This window comes from Tamandua tetradactyla, chromosome 4 (assembly GCF_023851605.1).
Source record: "Tamandua tetradactyla isolate mTamTet1 chromosome 4, mTamTet1.pri, whole genome shotgun sequence".
NCBI lineage: Eukaryota > Metazoa > Chordata > Mammalia > Pilosa > Myrmecophagidae > Tamandua > Tamandua tetradactyla.
The window spans coordinates 106,920,924-106,944,363 of NC_135330.1; positions in this window are offsets into that span (position 1 = coordinate 106,920,924).

Below are 23,440 nucleotides of genomic sequence, written 5' to 3' on the forward strand. Positions count from 1 at the left end.
CTATTGTGAATATGGATGCTATGACTGTTCTTTTAAAATCTATTTGTTAACATATGTTTGCATTTCTTTTGTTATATGCCTAGAAATATAATTGCTGTCATAAGGGGATATGCATATTTAATATCATGAGAAACGGTTAAGCAGTTCTCCAAATTGTTTGTCGCATTCCTTACATTCCCACGAGCACTGTATGAGAGTTCTAACTACTCTATATCCTCCCCCACATTTGTTGTTGTCATATATTTAAAATATTTTATCCTTTCTAGTGGATGTGAAATTTCATTACATCATAGTTTAAATTTCAATTTCTCAGATGGCTAATGATGTTCAGCTCCTTTTCATGTGCTTTCTGATAGTTCGAATGTCTTCTTTCACAAATGATTGGTTAGGTCTTCTGATCAATTTTAAAATTGAATTGTATTTTATTGTTATTAATTTGTATGTATTTAAATACATGCCACCTGTCAGATATGTATTGTGAATATTTTCTCAAGTATATGACTTGATTATTCATTTTCTTAGTGGTCTTTCTTGAGCCATAGGCCTTTTTTTATTTTGATGAAATCCAATTTATGATTAATATTTTTGAAGTCCTGTCTAAGAAGAACTTTCTTACTTTTTTCCTAAAATCTCTATGGTTATAGATTTTTACCTTTTACATTTATATAAGTATTGAAGCTCAAATTTTATGCACAGATATTCTTTTTTTTCCAGCACCATTTATTAAAAGAATTTTTTCTTACCCTATTGTATTGACTTGGTACATTTGTCAAAAATATACTGAATATTTATGATAGTATAAATTCCCTAGCTTCATTGTTTCTCTTTCAGAACCGTGCTGTACTGTATCCTATACTAAATCCTTTTTTTTTTTTATTTTGTATTAGAGCCTTTTAATCATTCAGGCACCATTTGTTAAAAAGATTTTCCTCCCCACAGAATGACTTTAGCAACTTTGTTGAAAATCAATTGACTATATGTATGTGGGTCTATTTCTAGACTCTTGTGTTTCATTGATCTGTTTGTCTTGCTTTATCCTAATATGACACCATCTTGATTTCTGTGCCTTATAAAAAGTCTTGAGATCAACTTTGTTCTTCTTCAAAGCTAATTTGGCTATTCTAGGCCTTTTGCCTGTCCACATTTATTGTAGTGTTAGGTTGTCAGTTCAGACAAAAATCCTGCTGAAATTTGGAATGGGATTGTTGAATTGTATATCCATTTAGAGAGAATTGACATCTTAACAATATCTATGTCTTTTCTTAAATGGACATGGTATATCTTCATTTATTTAGGTCTTTAATTTCTTTCAGCAATTTAAAAAATCTATTTTAGTGTACAAGTACCAGAAAACTTTTGTCAAATTTACCCTGAAGTATTTCTTATTTTTTGATGTATTGCAAATGACACTTTTTAAAATGTCAATTTCTAATTTTTTGTTGCTACTAAATACAAATGCAAATGACTTCTATACTATACTCCTTTGTTAGTTATGGTGGATTTTTTGCACATTCAACTGGATTTTCTACATAGATGATCATGTTTTTTGCAAATAAAACTAGTTTTATTTCATCCATTTTAATCCTGATGCCTTTGATTTATTTATCTTGCCTTATTGCATTGGTTAGGTTCTCTTAGATCAATGTTGAAAGGGTAAGAGTAGTGTCATTGCCTTTTCCCAATCTTAGGGGACATTCAGTCATTTACCACTGGCATGATGTAGCTGCAAGTTTTTTTGTAGATTTTTTTATCATCTTAACTTGCAGCAAACTAGGAATGAAAAGATAAAAATTCCTAGTTTGCTGCAAGTTTTTAAAAAAATCAGGAATGGATGTTGGATTTTGTCAAATCACTTTTCTATACCTGTTGATGTAATGATATATTTTTTCTTTTTTTCAGACTGTCAATATGGAGTGCTTCACTGAGTGATTTTCATATGTTAAATATACCTTATATTTCTCAATAAACAATTGATCATGATATATTAGGCTCTTCATATAGTGTAGGATTCAGTTTGCTAAAAAATTATCAGAATTTGTGGGCTATGTTTATAGGGATGTGGTCCACAGCTTTCTTTTCTTGCTCTGCATTTGTCAGGTTTGAAATGAGGATAATGCGTGTCTCACAGAATGTTTTTGGAAGTGTTCTGTCCTCTTTGAGTTCCTGGAAGAAATTGAATAGAATGATAATAATCTTCTCTAATTGTTTGTTGGAATATATGAGAGAAATCATCTGGGCCAGAAATTTCCTTCATGGGAAGGTTTTTAGCTATAAATTAATTTTCCCTAATAAATAGGGTTAATCATGTTATTTATTTCCTCTTTAGTATGTACCGGTAGCTTACGTCTTTCAAGGAATGTGTCAACTTTATGTAAGTTATTGAATTTATTGGCATAAATTTATTCATATTTTCTTTTTTAATGCAATTTTATTGTTATATTCACATACTATAGAATCACCCAAAGTATTCAATCAGTGGTTCACAGTGTCATCATATAGCTATGAATTCATTATCACAATAGATTTTGAACATTTTCATTGCTCCAAAAACAATAAGAATAAGACTAAAAACAAAAATAAAAGTAAAAAAGAACACCCAAAACTTCCCATGCCCCTACCCCCTCTTTTATTTATTTATTTATTGCCCTCATTTTTTTACTCATCTGTCCATACACTAAATAAAGGCAGTGTCAGTCACAATGTTTTCACAATCACACAGTCACACCATAAAAGTGATATAGTTATACAATCATCTTCAAGAGTCAAGACTACTGGATTACAGTTCAGTGGTTTAAGGCATTTCCTTCTAGTTAGTCCAATACAGCAAAAACTGAAAAGAAATATTTATATAATGCATAAGAATAACCTCCAGAATGACTTCTTGACTCTATTTGAAATCTATCAACCACTGAACATTTATTTTGTTTCATTTCTCTTCCTCCTTTTAGTCAAGAAGTCTTTGTTAATTTTATGATGCCAGGGTCATCATAAGATGACCTTTCAGCATTGCTAGGGAAATTTACATCCCTGAGAGTCATGCCCATGTAAGGGGGAGTTTGCCTGCAGAGTTGGTTTAGAGAGAGAGGCCATATCTGGGCAATAAAAGAGGTTCTTTTGGGGTGACTCTTAGGCATAATTATAAGTAGTCTTAGCTTCTCCTTCATAGGAATAAGTTTCATAAGGGCAAGCCCTAAGAATGAAGGCTTGGCTCATTAAATTGGTAGTCCCCAATGCTTGTGAGAATATCAGGTCTTCCCCAGATGAGGAAGCTTAATATTGCCACATTTTCTCCCAGTCCCTCAAGGGGACTTTGCAAATACTTTTTTATCTCCTGCCCAGATTACTTTAGGGTGTATCAGGGCATCACATCAACCTGTACAAACCAACAAGATCTCACTCCCTAGTCAAGGTTCAATGATGGTGTTCAAATAAACTGACCATACAAGTTAGATAGTGTGCTACCAAAAATATAAATTTTACACCAAGTTAACACCTCTTCCTTTGGTTTCACACTGAAGGTGAAGTTTTAAAATATAGTCAATATCATCCTTTACCCTTTATTGTGTGATTTATCTTAGTCCTAACCAGATTAGCTTCGTTCAAATCTCTAATTGAAGTCTGATCTCTTTCTAAACCTTTTTAACAGTTGCTGTATGGGGTAATGCTGACTTTCATGGCTGCAGAGCTCTACCTGTGAGTCTCAGGTGCCACACAGATACCTGAAGTTCCAGGGAACGACCAGATTATACACAAAGAGCCCAGCATCTGAAAATTTAGAAATAACAGATACAACTCAGGTATAGATGTGACTGCTGTAAGAGCTTACAATCTAGGAACCTTTACAGCAAGCCTTCCCCTGACAACTTATGTTCTCGAATTCAATTCTCAGAGTTTTTACATTACAGTTAGTCAATCTTAGTGAGGCATTATAATATCTGCCTTTTCATTTCTGGCTTATTTCATTCACTATAGTGTCCTCAAAGTTTATTCACCTAGTTGCATGCCTCACAACTTCATTCCTTCTTGTAACCATTCAATATTTCATTGTATGTATACACCACAGTTCACCCTTCCAATTGTCAGTTAATGTACTCTTGGCCACCTCCATTCATTGCAAATCATGAATACTGCCACCATAAACACAGTGTGCAGATGTCCATTCATGTCCCCTCTTCCAAGTATATACCTAATAATGGTGTTGCAAGATCATATGGCAACCCTAAACTTAAACTCCTATGGAACCACTACAGTGCCCTCCAGAGAGGCTGCACCGTTCAACTTTCCTACTGACAGTGAATAGGTATATCTCTCTCTCTGCTTTTTCTCCAGCACTTGTATCTTTCTATTTATTTATTTATTTATTTTTAACTTTTTTATTGTATAATCTGATATATATACAAAACAAAGAAAGAAGGCAGTAGTTTTCAAAGCACTCCTCAACAAGTAGTTACAGGACAGATCCCAGAGTTTGTCATGGGTTATCATACCATCATCTCAGATTTTTCCTTCTAGCTGCTCCAGAACATTGGAGGCCAAAAGGAAAGAAATTTTTTTTCATTACAATTGACTTTTTTTCTTTTTTGTAAAAAATAGCATATATACAAAAGAGCAATAAATTTCAAAATACAGCAGGTGCTGCATTCCTTGATGTGTGTTGAGGCCAAAGGACTGAGGTGAGAGTGTCCAGGAGACATGTCCCAGGGACGCGTGCCCCATCCGCAACTTGCAGTTTTATTCACACACCGTACAATCCATCCTAAAGTAAACAATCAATAGTTCCTGGTATAGTCACATAGTTATGCATTCAGCACCACAATCTACATGAGTACATTTCCATTTCTTCCATAAGGAAAGAAGAGGGGAAAAAAGAATAAAAAAATAAAAATAAAATAAAAAAGAGAAACAATTGTAACACCAAGAATTCCATACCCCTTTTATTGATATTTAGCTTTGGCATATTGCCTTCATTACATTTAATAGAAGCAAATTACAAAGTTGTTAACTATAGACCCTGGTTTGCATTGATTGTATTTTTTCTGTATAGCATCCCATTTTCAACACCTTGCACTGTTGGTATTCATTTGTTCTCCCTCATATAAAAGCATTATTATATTTGTACATTTAATCACCATCATTGTCCACTCTAGGATTTGTTATGTTAGACAGTCCCAGTCTTTATCTTCTCTCTTTACTTCCAGTATCATATATGTCCCTAGATTTCCTATTTCAACCATACTCACATTCATCTTTGTTCAGTGTACTTACAATACTATCTGCTACCATCAGATAGTATGTTCAACAGGATTGATTGTAAAGATCCAGAAGTGGATAGCACAATATTGTGCTATCCATTTCTGGATCTTTACAATCAATCCTGTTGAACATTCGGTTCTCCTTTTGCATCCAATGCCCAATCTCTATCCTCTTTTCATCTCTTGATATCTTGTGCTCTCAACTGGCATTCACAAGGTTCACTCACTAATGCTATTCATATTATTGAGACCATACAGTGTTTGTTCTTTTTGTTCCTGTCTAATTTCACTCAACATAATGTCCTCGGGGCTCATCCACATTGTTGCATCCACAGGGCAAAACCACATTGTTATTCTGATATATCATATCTCATTTTTTCCTTCTTTTTACCCTTACTGATAGTCTTCATTTCTACACTCTTCTCCAAACTGCTCTCCTTTATTTTCCTATCTGCCTGTTGTGCTCCCATTATTTCTTGTAGAGCAGTTCTACTGCTCACAAACTCTCTCATTTTCTGTTTGTCTGAAAATATTTTAAATTCTTCATTTTTGAAGTACAGTTTTGCCAGACATAGAATTCTTGGTTGACAGTTTTTCTCTTTCAGCATCTTAAATATATCATACCACTGCCTTCTCACCTCCATGGTTCCTGTTGATAAATATGCACATAAGTCTAATTGAGCTTTCCTTGCATGTGATGGATACCTTTTCTCTTGCTGCTTTTAGAGTTCACTTGTTGTCTTTGACATTTGACAATCTGATTAGTAAGAGTCTTGGAGTAGGCCCATTCATATTTATTCTGTTTGGGATATGCTGTGTTTCTTGGATCTGCAATTTTATGTCTTTCAGTTGGGAAATTTTCAGTGGTGGTTTCTGTGATGGTTTGGTGTCAGTATCAACTCGGCCAGGTGATGGTAACCAATTGTCTTGTCAGGCAAGCACTGGTCTGTTACTGCAAGTATATTTTGTGGCTGGTTGATAAACCAGGGGACTGGTTATAAAATCATCAGTCAGTTAATTGCATCAGTGGCTTATCACATCTACCATCAACTAAGGGCTTGCAACCAAGATAATCCCATCAACTGTTTTTGATCCAATCTTTTGAAGATGTTTAAGGGAAAAGAGAGAATCTTCACTTCTTCTTCAGCCAGTGAGCCTTTTCTGTGGGGTTCATTAAGACCCTTCATTGGAGTTGCCAGCTTCACATCCTGCCTTACAGATTTTTTTCTCCATGGCTACATGAGACACTTTTATAAATCTCACATTTACAGATATCTCTTGTTTCTCCAGAGAACCTGACTAATGCAATTTCCTTCATTATTTTTTCTCTCCCATTTCCCTTCTCTTCTCCTCCTGAGACATCCATAACAAGTATATGCACAAATTTCATGTTGTCGTTCCATTCCCTGAGACTCTGCTTATATTTTTCCATACTTCTCTCTATCTCTTCTTATGTGTGAGGACTTCAGATATCCTGTCCTTTAGCTCACTAATTCTTCTACCTCTTCAAATCTGTTGTTGTATGTCTCCATTGTGTTTTTCATCTCTTCTATTGTGCCTTTCTTTACCAAGGGTTCTGTTATTTGTTTTTTCAAGCTTTTGAGTTCTTCTTTATGGTTGCCTAATATCTTCTGTATATCCTTTATCTCTTTTGCCATATCTTCCCTTAACCACAATGTTTTTTTATTTTGCATGGGCAGGCACTGGGAATTGAACCTGAGTCTCCGGCATGGCAGGCAAGAACTCTGCCTGCTGAGCCACCGTAGCCTACCCTTGATTTTTGAACTGATTTAGCATGTGTTTGAACATCAATTTGTTGTTTCAACACCTGTATCTTCTCTAGAGTTTTAGTTTGTTTCTTTGTCTGGACCATATCTTCATTTTTCCTAGTATGACTTATAGTTTCTTGCTAGTGTTCAGACATCTGATTTCCATGAGTAGTTTATTCTGTTTAGTTTTGATCTCTATCTGTTTTTTGGCATTCTGTTCAATTTATTCCAGACTTCTGGCATAATTTCTATTTAACTGTTAAAAATTTTTCAGCTTTTGCCTTTCTGGATCTTGCCCTGCCTATATGAATCCTTTTTCCTGAGGAGGGTCTCCCCAGATATGCTTAACCCCAATCAGATTTTTCCAGACAAGGCAGGACCAGGTCTCAGGAGGAGGGTGTTATCAGTATCAAGTTTTTCTGAGGGATGTGACCCAGCAGTTTATCTTATTTTCCTGTGGCGCCACTAAACTTTGTGTTTTTCCTATCCTGCCTGACAGGTGGTGCTTGTCAGCCCACAGATTCCCTACTGGCTTAAAGAGGTGTGGAGACTTTTTTCTCAGCCAGACAGGGGAATGTTTGCAACAGAGGCTAAAGTGGAATGCAAGCCCAAGCTATTTCTTGTTCCCAGCACCTGGGGTCTGAATGCTCTTAAGGAGGGCAGCCACTTGAGCTGGGTCCCAACCCACTTTTCTTGGGGGAAGATAAGCCTTTTAGGGAATTATTTCCTGCGCTTGACTTGTTACTTTGTCTCTCAAACCTATCTTAACTCAGCCCTTGCCAGGGTCCCCCTTGGCAATTGAAAATGCCCGAGGCTTTCTCTAAGGAGCTACTTGGAGTACTTAAAAAGAAAGAAAAGAAAACAGAAAAAAAAAAAGATGAAAGAAAAAATAGAGAGAATGAAAAAATAAAATAAAATCCTTCTTCAGAGCCAGTCTCCAACCCCCAAGGTTTGCAAGTCAAGAGCTAGAGTTGGTATCCAGCTCTAAGTACCCTTTATCTCAGAGCACAGCCCTTTTCCAGTATTCTGAGCTCAGCTGCCTCTATTTTTTTTCCTTCATCAACCACTTCTCTGTACCAGGGTTACTTTCCTGCTTTCTCTTTGTTTATCTCTGCGTGGTGTTTATATTCAGCACTCCAAATTTGTTAACTAAAACCACAATTAGAGCTTGGTTGAGCTGCCTCCCCTTGCTCCTAAATAGAGAGAGGTCTTCTTTTTCCCACAGGAAAGTGTCTCCAGATGAGCCTGCTGGGCCCATGGGGAGGGGGCTCTTGACTCCAGAGACAGGATAAGGGCTTTCCTTACAGTTCTGTACTATGATCTCAGCCCTTCCACCTGTTCCAGACTAGTATGTGATTTGAGGGTCATGGATGTCCCTCAAATAAATAACTGTTTGTTTACTAAATAAGAGTTCTTGGCTATTTACTAGCTGCTGTAGAGGACTAACTAAATTCCACACCTAAGGCAGCCATTTTGCCTAGGGAGAACCTCTTTTGTTGTTCAGATGTGGCCTTTTCTTATTATCCTTTAAATATTTGTAGAATATGAATTGATATTATTTCTCTCAGCCCTAATATTGGTAATTTGTATTTTACTTTTTGCCTGATCCATCTGGCTGGAGAGATATATCAATTTCATTGATATCTCAAATAATCAGATTTTGGTTTTATTGGTTTTCTCTATTTTTTTGTTTTCCATTTCACTAAGTTTTCTTTGTGTTTTATTATTTAATTTCTTCCATTTTCTTTATATTTATCTTGTTTTCCTTTTCTAGTGTCTTTCAGGTGGAAACTGTACTAATTTTTTTAAATCTTTCTTCTTTTATTATATAGATATTTACTATATAAATTTCTCTCTAAGCAATGCTTTGGGTGCATCCCATAAATCTTAATATGCTCTATTCCCATTTTCATTCAGGTAAGAATACTTTTTTATATCTCCTTTGAAATTTTGTTGCTCCATGGGTTAATTAGAAGTGTACTATTTAGTTTCAAGAATACTTGGAGAGTTTCCAGAGATTTAAAAAAATATCTTTTTATTGACAAATCTTCATACAAACACATTCAATACATGGCATACAATTAGTGGCTCACTATATCATCACATAGTGTGTATTCATCACCATGATCTCTTTTTGAACATTTGCATCACTCCAGAAAAGGAAATAAAAAGAAAAAAGAAAAAATTCATACATCCTACCTTACCCATCCCTCACATTGACTGCTAGTATTTCAATCTACCCAATTTATTTTACCTCTTATTCTTCCTACTATTTATTATGTATTTATCTATATGCTTTCACTCCTCTGTCCATACCCTGGATAAAAGGAGCATCAGAACCAAGGTTTTCATGATCACATAGTCACATAGTAAAAAAACCATTAGTCTATACACTTTGTCCATGTTTTAAGGTGGGAGAATAAATCTAATTTGTTGCTGTCTCTTGGCTAGAAGCTGAAGTCTATTTAATAATCACAGAAATTTTTTTCAATTCATTTATTTTTAATGTCAGAAATAAATAAATGTGATTTATTTAGTTCTGACATTTTGCTTTTTGTGTTTTCTTTGTCTCATCTCTTTCTTTGTTTCTCTATTTACAATATTTAACATATCCCTGTATATTTAGAGTTAATATTAATTTACCTCAGATAAAACATAGGAGTTTTATGGCAGTATAATTCCATGATTCTCATGTAAATGACATCTTTTTTTTTCATTTTTACTCTAAGTAGTTTTATGTTTTTTAAAAATTAAAAGATATATAGGAATTTTTATTTACCCAATATTTTCATCCCTGGCATTCATCATTTTTTCCTATATGCCTTAGTTGCTATCTGGTATTATTTTTCTTCAGATCATGGTGATGAATACACATTATGCAGAATGTGTATATCTGTATTTACTGTCATACAGCTCTTTTTGCAACAAATTCCATGTTTTTATTTATATGAAATGTCTTTATTGTGACTTTTCTTTTTTGGAGAATTATTTTACTGACTATAGAATTCTGCATTGACATTTTTTTCCCTTGATTACTCTGAAGTCTCTTGGCTTCAAAAGTTTTGGTTTTCAGTTATTAATATTGTTATTTTTCTCCTTTATGTGGGAGATCCATAGATGGGAAATCTATAAGATCTATAAGATCCCACATCTTATAGATGTTTTCAAATTTTTTTCTTTATCTTTGGCTTTCAGCTTTTTGGCTCTGATGTGTCTAGGAATGGTTTCTCTTGAGTTTATCTTATATGGGATTAGTTGAGCTTCTTGGAGCTAAAAACCGAAGTTAAAAAGAAAATTTTGAGCTTTCATACTTTTCACTAAGAGTGGGAAATTTTCAGCCGTTTTATACTCAAGTATTTTTTTTTCTGCCTCATTCCCTTCTCTTCCTGAAATTCTTATTCCACAAGCATTGCACTACTTGATATTATCTCACAGATCTCTGGGGGTTTTGTTCATTTTCTTCAATAGTTTTTCTGTTTGTCTTGGTTTGTGTAATTTCTATTTATCCATTTTTTCTGCCACTTTTAATTTGTTATTTAGCTTGTATATTGACCTTTTATTGCTTATTTTTAATTTTCAGCTTCAGACAATTTATTTATGAAAATTTCCATTTCTAAGTAGAGATAACCTATTATTCATTGATACTATATTTTCCTTAAAACTTTCAGTATGTTGTAATTTCTGCTTTATAGTCTTTATCTGCTTAAGTCCAACATTTGGGCTCATGTGGAGTTGAATTCTATTGATTGAATTTACACTTTTCTGTTTCTATGTATGTTCACTATATTTTGTTTGGAGACAGAACATTTTATTAATACTTGGTAGTTATGCTGGAGTCTGTTATGTTCTCCTGAGGATTTTTTTTAATTCTAATATTCAATCAACTTTTATAGGATCAAACTGCAAACTTTCCCCCACTGCCTTAGGTTATCAGAACTATTATCACAAATACACATGATGGACTGGCCTAAAATCAAACATTTATTTTCTCATGGTTTTGAGGCTAGAAGTCCAAAATCAACATATTGTCAAGGCTTGTTTTCTCCCGTATTCTGTAGTTTTCTGTTGCTGGCTTCTGGTAATCCTTTGGGGTTCCTTGGCTTGTATCTTTGCCTCCCATCACTTGGGATCATTCAGTTTTGTTGACTTCTGGCTTTTTCCTGTGGCTTTGTGCTGGTTTCAAAGGATGTATGACCCCTAGAAAAGTCATGTTTTAATCAAAACCATTTGTAATTTGAAATCCCATTTCATACTTAGATATTACTAGGCAAAGAAAGAAACAAACTTCAAAGACAAATATATTAGCTAGGAAATAGGTTGGGCAGTCTTCAAAGAAACAAGTGAACAAGCAACTGAGGTCCAATTTCAATCTTCAGAATATCAAAGGTTCTCAATGTCAGAAGAGAACATTATAATCATACAGTCTAACTTCCTTCCCAAGCATCAGAACTTCCTCCATCGCATTAATGATACATGACCATCTGACTATAAAGTGGAAATAGCATGAGATCACAGTCAAAAGACTTGGAATCACACTTAAATGACATGCTGAAGGAAATTTTAGCCAAATCATAATCTTTCAATATTTTCATTTGAAAAATTAGGAATAATGCTACCACCTACTGCACAGGGTTGTTGTGAATAAATTACAAATTTATTTTAAAAAATCCCATTTCATAAAGGTAGAATAATCCTTATTCAATACTGTATGTTTTAAACTGTAATCAGATAATCTCCCTGGATGATATGATTTAGTCAAGAGTGGTTGTTAAACTGGATTAGGTAACAACATCTCTCCACCCATTTGGGTGGGTCTTGATAAGTTTCTGGAGTCCTATAAAAGTGGAAATATTTTGGAGAATGAAGGAGATTCAGAGAGAGCAGCACCACAAAGCAGAGAGTCCATGAGCCAGCGACCTTTGGAGATGAAGAAGGAAAATGCCTCCCAGGGAGGTTCATGAAACCAGAAGCCAGAGAGAAAGCTAGCAAATGATGCCATGTTCGCTGTGTGCCCTTCCAGCTGAGAGAGAAACTCTGACTGTGTTCATCATGTGCCCTTCCACTTGAGAAAGAAATTGTGAACTTCACTGTCCTTCTTGAGCCAAGGTATCTTCCTCTGGATGCCTTTGATTGGACATTTCTATAGACTTGTTTTAATTGGGACATTTTCTCAGCCTTAGAACTATAAACTAGCAACTTATTAAATCCCCCCTTTTAAAAAGCCATCCCATCTCTGGTATATTGCATTCTGGCAGCTAGCAAACTAGAACAGGCTTTCTTTGACTCTGGTTTCCAATTTCTTCTCTTTATAAGACTTTCAATATTATGGATTTAGACCCATCCTGAATCAGTTATCCATAACCTGACTAAAAAAAATCTTCAAAAAGTCTTATTTACAATGGGGTCACACCCACAGGGATGTGGATTAAGATTAAAGGCATGTGCTTGCTGGATGTGGTTGTTTGAAGTTGTAGGTACTGCAGAAAAATATGCTTTTAAATTTAATTTATTCCTTTGGGTGTGATCTCATTGTAAATAAGACTTTTGATGAGGTTACTTCAGTTAAAGTATGGCCATCTCATTCAGGATGGGTCCTACTCCTCTTACTGGAGACCTTTATAAGAGAATGAAATTCAGACATAGGGAGAAAAAGTCATGGGAAGAAATAACTGAACCCAGAAGAGAAGGAAGAGACCAGCAGTTGCCACCATGTGCCTGGCCATGTGGAAAACTAAGGATCAAGGATCACCAACAGTCAGCTCCGGAATGTCACAGAGTTCAGGGAGAAAGCATCACCTTGATGATGCCTTGATTTGTATTTTCTTTTAGTCTCCAAACCATGGGCAAACAAATTCTTGTTGTTTAACTCAACCAATTTCATGGCATTTGCTTGAGCAGCCTAGGAAACAAAAATATGGGGTATATTAGTCAGGGTTCTCTGGGGAAACATACCCAACAGGAAATATTTGTGAATATGAGATTTTATAAAAGTGTCTTATTGTTGAAACACATGAGTCCAAATTCTGTAGGGCAGGCTACAAGCTGGCAATACCAATGGAGGTTTCCCATAAATTCCCTAGGAGAAGCTGGCTGGCTGAAATAAAGATCAAAATTCTCTCATCTGACTGCTGAAGTCATCACTTCTCTTTTTAAAGCCTTCAACTTATTAGATTGAATGTCTCTCATTGCTGAAGACATTCTCCTAAGTTGAGTGTAGATGTAATCAGTCATAGATGTAATAAACTTAACTGACGATTTAAGTCCATTAAATGTCCTTGCAATAGCTATTAGGCCAGGGCTTGCTTGACCAGACAACTGGGCACTATTACTTGGCCAAATTGACACATAAACCTAACTGTCACACTGGGGTATATAATGCAGTCTATCACCCACAGATGCAACAGTTGATATGTTGCTCAGTTCATATGATTTCCAACTACTGCATTTTAGCCTGGCCTGTTTTGTGTCTGCATTACATTAGTCAGCTAGATCTTTGGGAATAAATTTGGTTCATTCTCTTATTGGTTTCCTTATTTCTATGGAGTCCTTCCTAATTTCCAACTCTTTTGGCTTCAGACTCTGTTGTTTACACTTTAAGCCCATAAGACTCCACAATAACAGCAAAGAGCAGCAAACTTATAGGACTGGTCTCATGTAATTTTACCTTTACAAAGTGGAGTTTGATCTATGTGCTTGTTTTCTGGACTCCTAGGACCTCCTCCATGTCTGTATAGTTTAGCTGTCAGGGATTTGGGGAGAGTTTACATTCAGAATTTGGATTTTATTCTTTCTCCTGTTCTCTCCCTGTCAGCATTTCTGCTTTAAATTTACAGCTGCTTTTCAATCCCTCAACTTTTATCTCTGGCAACCTTTAGGTAGTAAAAATGTGGTTTTCCTCCAAAGTTTTCTGTAGCCATTACCACAGATGTTGGGAGGTGCCCTTGGGCCAGAAAATCACAAACTTATCATTCTTACACTTCCAAGTAGTTTTTTGAGAACAAACTCCTTTGCAGTTTCCATGTACTTTTGGAAGCCCCACTCTCTTTAAATATTTAAAAATTATTTTATCCAGTTTTTAAATTGTTTTTTGATGGGAGATTTCAAATGACCAGTTCATTCCTCTGTCATTACCAGAAGTAGGGATTGATACATGTTCTTATGTAATTTTAAAAATAGAACTGGGATTAGTGTATATAAGTCCTGAGACACCTTATGAAAATAATACAATATGCCTTGAATATTTTTCCATGTCAGTACTTATATCATTCTTTTTAATAGTTTCAGTGTGTTTCATAGTATGATATATTGTAACTTATTTATTCAGCATCCTTATTATGTATATTTAGAGGATTCCTAATTTTTTTTTTAACTAACACAACAGACACTGCTTTTTAGTGATATACATTTCTCAAAGGGTGTGTGGTAGATTGGATCATATAGGCCAATAAAGACATGCTTAATCTTGATTTATGTTCCTTAGGTGTGAACCCACTTGTAAATAGGACCCATGAAGATGTATTATCAGTTGAGGTCTCGACTCATTTGTGAGTAGGATGTTCTAGGGTCCTATTTAGGTATAGCTCAATTGAATCAGGGTGGGCCTTAAGCCATATAAAAAGATGCCAGAAGACATAGGCCAGAAATCAGAGACGGCTGCAGGAGGTGAATATGGGCATTGATATATGATGGAGGCAGAGATGCGAGTCAAGAAACCCTAAGGATTGTGGCAAGCCAGCCCCAGAGCACTATAGACTCAGAGAAACCGTGGCCTCATAGATCCTTGATTTGGTACTTTTATCTTTCAAAACCATGAGATGATCAATGCTTGCTACTTAAGCCAACTCATTATGTGGTATTTGTTGTATCCACTCTAGCAGACTAATACAGAGGGGAATTGCTGGATCAAAGTATTATGCACTAAAATTGTGATAGATACTTCCAAAATTATCTTCCAAAATGACTACACTGATTTACACCCCACCAAGAGGGTAAGAAACTTCTCCTTCACTTTCCCATGTCTTCATTAATACAGGATACTATCAATAGCTCTATCACTTTTAGAACCAGAAAAAAATCAAGAAATGTAATCCACAATCAAAGGGAATATTGCAAATTTTGCATTCTGATCACTCATAATTGTTATTTCATTAAAGGTAAAGAAAGAGCTTTCTAGAGCATAAGTTCCAAGAGAGCATGTTTTCTTTTTTCTTCTGTTTTTGTTCACTGCTGTATCCATAGAACAGTGTATGACACAAAATAAACATTCAGTAAATAATTTTTGAGTCAATGAGTAAAAGAATGAATGAACTGACAGGAATCTTAGAGATTGCCAATTTAACTGCTACAGACAGGGAAGGTGAAATGTGGAGAGATATTTGCTTGTCCAAGATCTCACACCTGGTGAGTAAAGTGTTACAGGTGGACCTCAGGCTTTGTGTTCAGGGCCCTCAAAAACCAGAAGTGCTGCAGATGAGGCTAAAGAAAATAGTTTGGCATTTACATATATACTGACAAACTTAGTCATTGCTAATTGCTATGCTCAGTGAAAACTGAGGGTGTGTTATTGGGTTTATTTAGGAATTTCCCCTGAGACCTGGGTTTGAAGATCTGGATTTACTTCATGGGAAGCCACTTGATAATTGAGCCTTTTCTTTCATTGAAGCATTTCATGGACAGAAGAGAGAAGCATGGAACCCAAGACCACTAAGAGCAGCCTCAGGTGTAAATCCAAGGTCAGTTCCCAGGTAAGGTGAGCAAGAGCAGCATAGAGACTTCCAGAGGCAATAGAGCGGTAACTCATGTTCTGAGGAGTCCGACACCTACAAAATGTTGATTTGCTAAGAAATTTGAGTTCCCTGAAGCACCATTTCTTCACTTTAGGTCACACTCATAAATATACTTTGCTATGAACTCTGATGTATTGACAGTCCCTCTCAATTTTTGTGTTTGGAGCATCAGAGTAAACTCTTAATTATTCAGTGACATACAGTTAAATACATTGATGGGCAATATAGTCATAAAATATCACTTGTGGGTTCTTAATTAAATATATTTATGATGAAGGGCCCTAAATCAATAATAAATATTTACTCATGGATTTGACAAATCTAAGCATAGGACAGAATCTTAGGGACTTTCCTCATTTCTTGAGTAAGGCAACAGGCATGGAGAAGTTCAGTGACCCGATGCTACATGAATTGAGTGGTTGCTTAGTCTACAATCGATGTTTTCTGGCTTATGCCTAACCATATCAGTTACAGTTAAACATTTTGCTCTCTATTTTCCTATTTAGAATCAATGCTGGTTCCTTGCTATGATTGGTGAATTTTGTAATTTCTCTCATGATTTTCTTAAGGAGTGAGGGGAAATGTTATTTATAGAAAAGAGCTGCCAAGAATGGAGAATTAGTAAGTACACAATTAGTAAAAGCATTTCTTGATAATGGTGGGGTAAAGGTATGGCTAATGCTACAGAAGACTTGGGTTCTAACCCTGATTGTTGTTTTTTTCTTTAAAGCATATCCCTTATATTATTTTATTTTTTTGTATGCTGCATGGCAGGGTAACATTTCATTATTTTTTCATGTGAACCCTGGTTCTTCTGTTTGTTCATATCTAAGTCTTAGTTTCCTCTGTAAAAAGCACTAAATGGATGCACTTGAAACCCCATAAGATATTATTGTTATAGATATATTATAAACACCATGCAAAGCAGATATCATGTAACTTCTTCATCATTGACTGGGTTTCCCCAGAAACTAATGGGAAACCTACCTCCATGGTCTAAGCATATTTTAATACCATATATATGAGACCTTTCTTTGATATTGCAAGCAAGAACTTAGATTTAAATCAGGTTCTGTCGTTCATTCACTTAAAAATTGCTGTTCACCTATTACATATTGTTAGGGATTGAATCATACCCTCTGCAAAAGGCATGTTCAGGTCCTAACCACAGTTCTGTGGGCATGAACTCAATTATAAATAGGAGTTCTAAGATGTTACTAGTTATGATGTACCCAAATTGAAGGAAGGTGGGCCTTAGTGTGATGTAGCTGGGTCCTTATAAGCAGAGGACATGGAAGGAGAAGTCATAGGGAGAAGCCAGAAACTGTCAGTCAATGGGACCTGGAGGAGAAAGAAGACGCTGCCGTGTACATTGCCATGTGCTTAGTTTCCCAGGCTTCTCAAGCAAATACCATAAAATGGTTTGGCTTAAACAATGGGAATTTATTTGCTCATGGTTTGGAGGCCAGGAAAAATGTCCAAATTAAGGCATCATTAAAGTGATGCTTTCTCCCTGAACACTGGTATTCTGGGGCTGGCTGCTGGCAAGCCTTGCTTCTTCTGTACATATCGCCTGCTCTCTGTCTTCTCTTTTGCATTTTGTTTCAGCTTCTTGCTTCCTGTGGCCTCCTCTCTCTGTGTCTGAGTTTCATTCTATTATAAAGGAGTTTAATAAGAAGATTAAGACCCATCCTGATTGAGGTAACAGAAGTTACCTCATCAAAAGTTCCTCTTACAAAACTCACAGGAAAGGATTAAATTTAAGAACATGTTTTTCTTGCATACCTGCAGCTTCAACTCACCATGCCATATGATGGAAAAGCCAAGGACAAAGGGTTGGTAGCACACCAAAAGAGATGAGACCAACCTTAGGAGAAAACAAGTCTTCTAGCCTCTGAAACCATGAATCAATAAATACCTGTTGTTAATTCAACCCTTTGTATGGCATTTGTTTTAGCAGCCAGGAAGCTAAGATATTTCCCAATCCTGTGCCTGGCACCAAGGATGAAATGGGGAACACAGTAGACATGGTCTTTGTCTTCCCAGAGTTGACTGTGTAGTGGAAGAAGCAGACGAGTTGAGAGGTCATAATCACAGCATGTAAAAAATGCTTCCAGCAGAGGCTTCTAGGTGTTCACCAATCCATTTTCTCTCCTTCCTTGGAACACAACTAGATATTACCTAGTTTCTGGGCAATTAGGTGTAGTCACTTACTGAGTTCTAGCAGCTAGAATATTACTGGAAGTGCTGGAGTCCATGAAATTTCACACTTGTCCCTAATGTTTTTTTTTCCTTCTGACAGCTAGAGGTGGATGCAGATTTGAGAATGTTGAAGATGGGAATGCTTCTGTCAGTCTGTGTCCTTGACTTCAGGGAGCATAGCTCCTATGCTCCTTCTCCCCACTGGCCACCCTCATTTCTTGTTACATAAGAAAGAAATCAACCTCTGTTTTGGTAAGCTACTGAATGTTTAGGTTTATTTGTTACAGGAATTGATATGATGATATCAGGGTATTCTATACAGATATATATGGAAGAAACAAGTAATTATGCCCAGAGGGTAAAAGAAGGAGCCTGGAAGTAGTAATACTTAATCTAAGAATTTATGAATAAGCAGAAGTTACTCCCCAGGAAGGGGTAGACTCAGTGTTCTTAGCAGGAAGGAGAGCATATACAAGACTCCAGAGGCAAGAGAAAATATACTGCATCTGAGGGGCTAAGTGTGGATGTGATTCTGAGTTATACACAGTGTAACATGTGAGAGGCATATGTATTAGTTTCCTAGGGTTTCTATTAACAAATAACCACAAACTAGGTGGCTTAAACAAGAGAAATTTATTGACTTGTAGTTCTGGAGGCCAAACGTCAGAAATCAATGTGTCAGCAGGGCCCTGTTGCCTCCAAAATCTCTAGGGGAGTATCCTTTTCTGCCTCTTTGAGCTTCTGGTGGTTCTCAGCATTCCTTTCCTTGTTGCAGCATAACTCCCAATCTCCATCTTCACAGGACTGCATCTGTGCCTCTGCATCTTCTCTGGCATCTCTTCTCCACCTGTCCATGTATCTCAACTTCTCTCTTCTTTTAAGGAGCCAGCATATTGGATTAAGACCCATCCTAATTCAGATGACCTCATCTTAATGTGATAACATCTGCAAAAAGACCCCATTTTCCAAATGAAGTCACATTCACAGGTACTGAGGGTTCAGACTTGGATGGAGCTTTTTGGGGGGACATAATCTTGCCCACGCAGACTATAAAGAGAGACAATGCTGGAGCTTGAATAGGAACAAGACCTTGAAGATCTGACAAGTTACTTAACAGAATCTGAACTTTATCTTGGGCAGTGAGATGCTAGTGAAGAGTTTTATTTTTTAAAAGAGGGAATTATCTTTATATTGGATTTTTACCTTTGAAGGACCACTCTGGGTGCTTCATGAATTAGGGAGTAGATGAGAAAAGAGCTGAGAAACCAGTTAGGAGAATGTAGTATTTCAGTTTCCTGGCTGCCAAAGTAAGTACCATGCAATGGGTTGGCTTAAACAACGGGAATTTATTGGTTCACCCTTTTGAGGCTACAAGTTCAAAATCAAGGCATCATCAAGGTGATGCTTTCCCCCAGAAGACTGTGGCACTCTGGGACTGGCTGCTGGTGATCTTTGGTCCTTCATTTTCCTGTCACATGACAATGAAAATGATGGCCTCTTCTGCCTTCTCCCTTCTATTCTAGGCTCCATTGACATTCAGCTTCTGGCTTCTCCTTCTGTACTTTTCTCTCTGTCTCTGTGACTTTCCTTAAAGGCCTTCAGCAAAAGGATTAAGGCCCATCCTGAGTCAACTGAGCCACACTCTAACTGAAGTAACCTCATCAAAAGGTCCTATTTATAAGTTTTCACACCCACAGCATTGGAATAAATTTAAGAACATGTTTGCCTGTGTTACATAGCTCTAAGTCACCCCATGGTGTGTCAAATGATGATGTTTTGGAACAGGGTATAGGCAGAGCTGAAGAGACATGGTCAGTTAGATATTTCAGAGGCAGGTGGACAAATCATACTTACTAAGTTCATGGAAAGCATGAGAGAGAAGGAGAAGTTAAAGATGATGCCAAGGAGTCTATCTGAAGCCTGGCAGATGAGCTGGAGAGCAAGTATAAAGATGAAAAAAAATTAGTTCCATCCGAGTAGGTTGAGTTTGATGTGCTTATGGAGAGGCAAGGAGAAACATCTCATAGAAAGTTGACATGTGCCCATTGTCTGCTTACTGGAGCTGCTATCACAAATAACACACAATGGGTTAGCTTAAACAACAAACAGTTATTAGCTTTATGACTTCAGAGGAAGCCCAATGTCAAAATGCCGGCAAAGCTTGCCTTCTCCCCAGAAACTGCTATGTTCTGGTGCTGGTTGCAGGCACTCCTTGGAGTTCCTTGGCTTTCCCACCACATGGTGACATCCTCTCTTGTCTTCTGCACTTATGGTTTTCCACTGAAGTCAGGCTTCTGGACCTTTATAACACCTCCAGTAATCCATGTTAAGAACTACCTCATTTAGTTAGGCCCACCCCTTAACTGAAAATAACACCTTTATTTACAGTGGGTTTACACCCACAGGAATGTAGATTAAGAGTAAAAAACATGCCTAATCAGGTTACAAAATTCAGTCTATCACATCCGTGGAGTTAGAGAGAGAGGAGGCTAACCCTAAGTTATATTTTAGGAAGCCATCATCATGGGTTTGAAACTGTATGTACCCCAGAAATGCATGCTCTTAAATTTAATCCAATCTGTGGTGTGAACCCATTTTAAGTAGGCCCTTTTGATGAGGCAACTTTAGTTAAAGTATTGCCCACCTCAATCAGGATGGGTCTTAATCCTCTTACTGGAGTCCTTTATTAGAGAATGAAATTCAGACAAGGAAGATGAAAGCCATGGAAGCAAGAAGCTGAAGTCAATGAAACCCAGAAGAGATGAGAAACACCAGCAGCAACTGCCATGTGCCTTATCATGGAACAGAGAAGCCAAGGATCACTGACTACCAGTCTTCAGAAAGAAAGTGTCACCTTGATGATGCCTTGACTTGCACATTTTCATAGCTTCAGAGTGTAAGCTAATAAATTCCCATTGTTGAGCCAGACCCATTTCACAATATCTGTTTTCAGCAGCCCAGGAAATTAAAACTATAAGTAATGGGATGGTACAGAGAAATGGCTCAGGAAGAATGCATAGAGTTCATTTGTTCATTCATTCTTTCATTCATGCAACTGAATGCCATTCTGTCACAGTTATTGTCCTAGCACTGGAGAAAGAAGCAATGACGATGCATGATCTTTTTCTCACTGAGCTTACTTACATTCCAGAGGGAACGACAGACCATAAACAAGTGAGCATCCCAGTAAATAAGATTTCCCAGCAGTCACAGTGCTAAAAAGAAAATAAATAATATGATGTGACAGAGAACAACTGTTTTATGCCAGGTGTTCAGAGAAGGAGTTGTCTGAGCAGGTATTATTGGAGGTGGGAAAAGAGGAGAGGGTGGAAGATGGAATACATGGAATACGGGTGTTTAAAAGCCAAAGAGACAGAGGATCTTATAAGGAGGACTGGGAAGGACCAGTCGGAGAGGTGGGGGAAGCTACCAGAAGAGAGGTTTTCCAGTACACAAGAAATTCAAGGGTATGTTATTCTTGTAAAATACTTAGACACCATAGAATTCCAGTATTAACAACTACTGCCATTTTGATCTTCCCAGTCTTTTTCCTGAGCATTTACATACAAATTTTATTTATAAACTTATTGGAATCACACTATTACCCTCAAGTGGCTTCCTGTACTTTAAAATCCAAAGTCCCTAGACCTCTGGAGTCAAAGTTTATGGAGGGGAACTTTGTTATACTCTCTCAAAATATCTCCCCACAAATTATTAGTTAATTAATAGAAAGGAAAAGATAGCTATGTAGGGGAGAGCATAGTAAATGAGTGATCAAAAATGCTCATCATCAAGGAGACAAAGTGACATCATGTGCCTCCTGATGTGACACACAGAGAAGGACATATCGTTTTTGTAGGATCACTAGCCCAAATGCAGATCCTGTAATTAATCATCAGGGAATTTTTTTAAACAAGCTCAAACTGAGGGACAGTTTACAAAGAATCTTACTTGTACTCTTTAAAACTATTGAGATCCTGAAAGACAAAGTAAGACTGAGGGACATTTCCAGTTTAAAGGAGACCAAAGACACAGGACATTAGATGCAATGCTTGACCCTGGATTGGACTTTGGATTGGACCAAAAAAAAAGGGCCATATAGAACTTTCTTGGGGTGAGTGGTGAAATTTGAAATTATTAGACAGTAGGATTTAATCAACGTTCAATTTTCTTAATTTGATAATTGTACCCTCGATTATGTAAGAGCTTGTCCTTGCTTTTAGGAGTCTCCTACAGAAGTACTTAGGTGTTAAAAGTTATAATGTCTGCATTTACTCTCAGATAGGCTGAGGTAAAAAATCATTCGGTGAAAGAGAGAGATGGAGTGAGAAATAAAACAAATGTGACAAAATGCTAATAATTGATCAAGATTCTAGGTGGAGTAAATGGGAGCACTTTGTATGATTCTTACAACTTTTCCGGTTTTTTTCAATGTAAAAAGAAAATACCCCATTGACTGCCACCCCACCCCCCAAAATTCTGAACTCCTTAGGGGAAGGACCTGTGTGGTCTGACCCCAGCTTACCCTCTGCCTCTGTTTTTACCATGGTTCCTTTACAAAGTTAGGGAGGCGATATCTCACTGTTGATTTAATTTGCATTTTCCTGATTGCTACAGGGTACACTATGATTTCATATGATATTAGACTTTTGATTTCCTTGGTATCTTTTACCTATTTTTCAGTCAAGAATCCATGCCATTAAAAAATGTATAGTTGCTCATCATATATTCATACATTAATCATTTGCCTGTTTTTTTGTTGCAAATATTTTCTCTCAATCTGTCACTTGTTTTGCAATATTATGGTATTTTTCCTCAAACAAAAGTTTAAAGTTTAAAAGTTTAATATTTTGTGTAATGAAATCTATATAGTTTTTTTCCTATGATGTCTAGATTCTGTTTTTTGTTTAAGAATGCCTTCCCCCACTTAATGATTAAAAATTTATCCAACAGAATTTTCTTTCAATACTTTTATAATTTTGATATTTTATATTTATTTCTTTGATCTATCTGTTACTTATGTTTGCATGTGAAGTAAACAGATCTAATTTTATGTCTGTTCAAATAGCCAATTGTCCTGTCACTATTTCCTGTCTGATTTGACATAAATATAATCATAATATATATATACTTTTGACTATTGATCTTTGTCTATTTTTTGTGTCATTACCACCCTTTAAAAATTATTACAGCTTATAGGGTGTTGTGATATCTAATCATGAATGTCCCTTCGTATTGTTTTTATTTCAAAACTTTCTTAGCTATTTTTTTTCTAAGCTATTTTAATACTTTCTCTTCTAGATGAACTTGAGGATGCTTATCCAGTTTCATAAAAATCCTATTGGGATTGCATTGAGTTTCTAGAATAATTTAGGGGAAACTGAGAGCTTTATAATATTTGGCCTCCTAGATAAAAAATTTATTGTTTTTC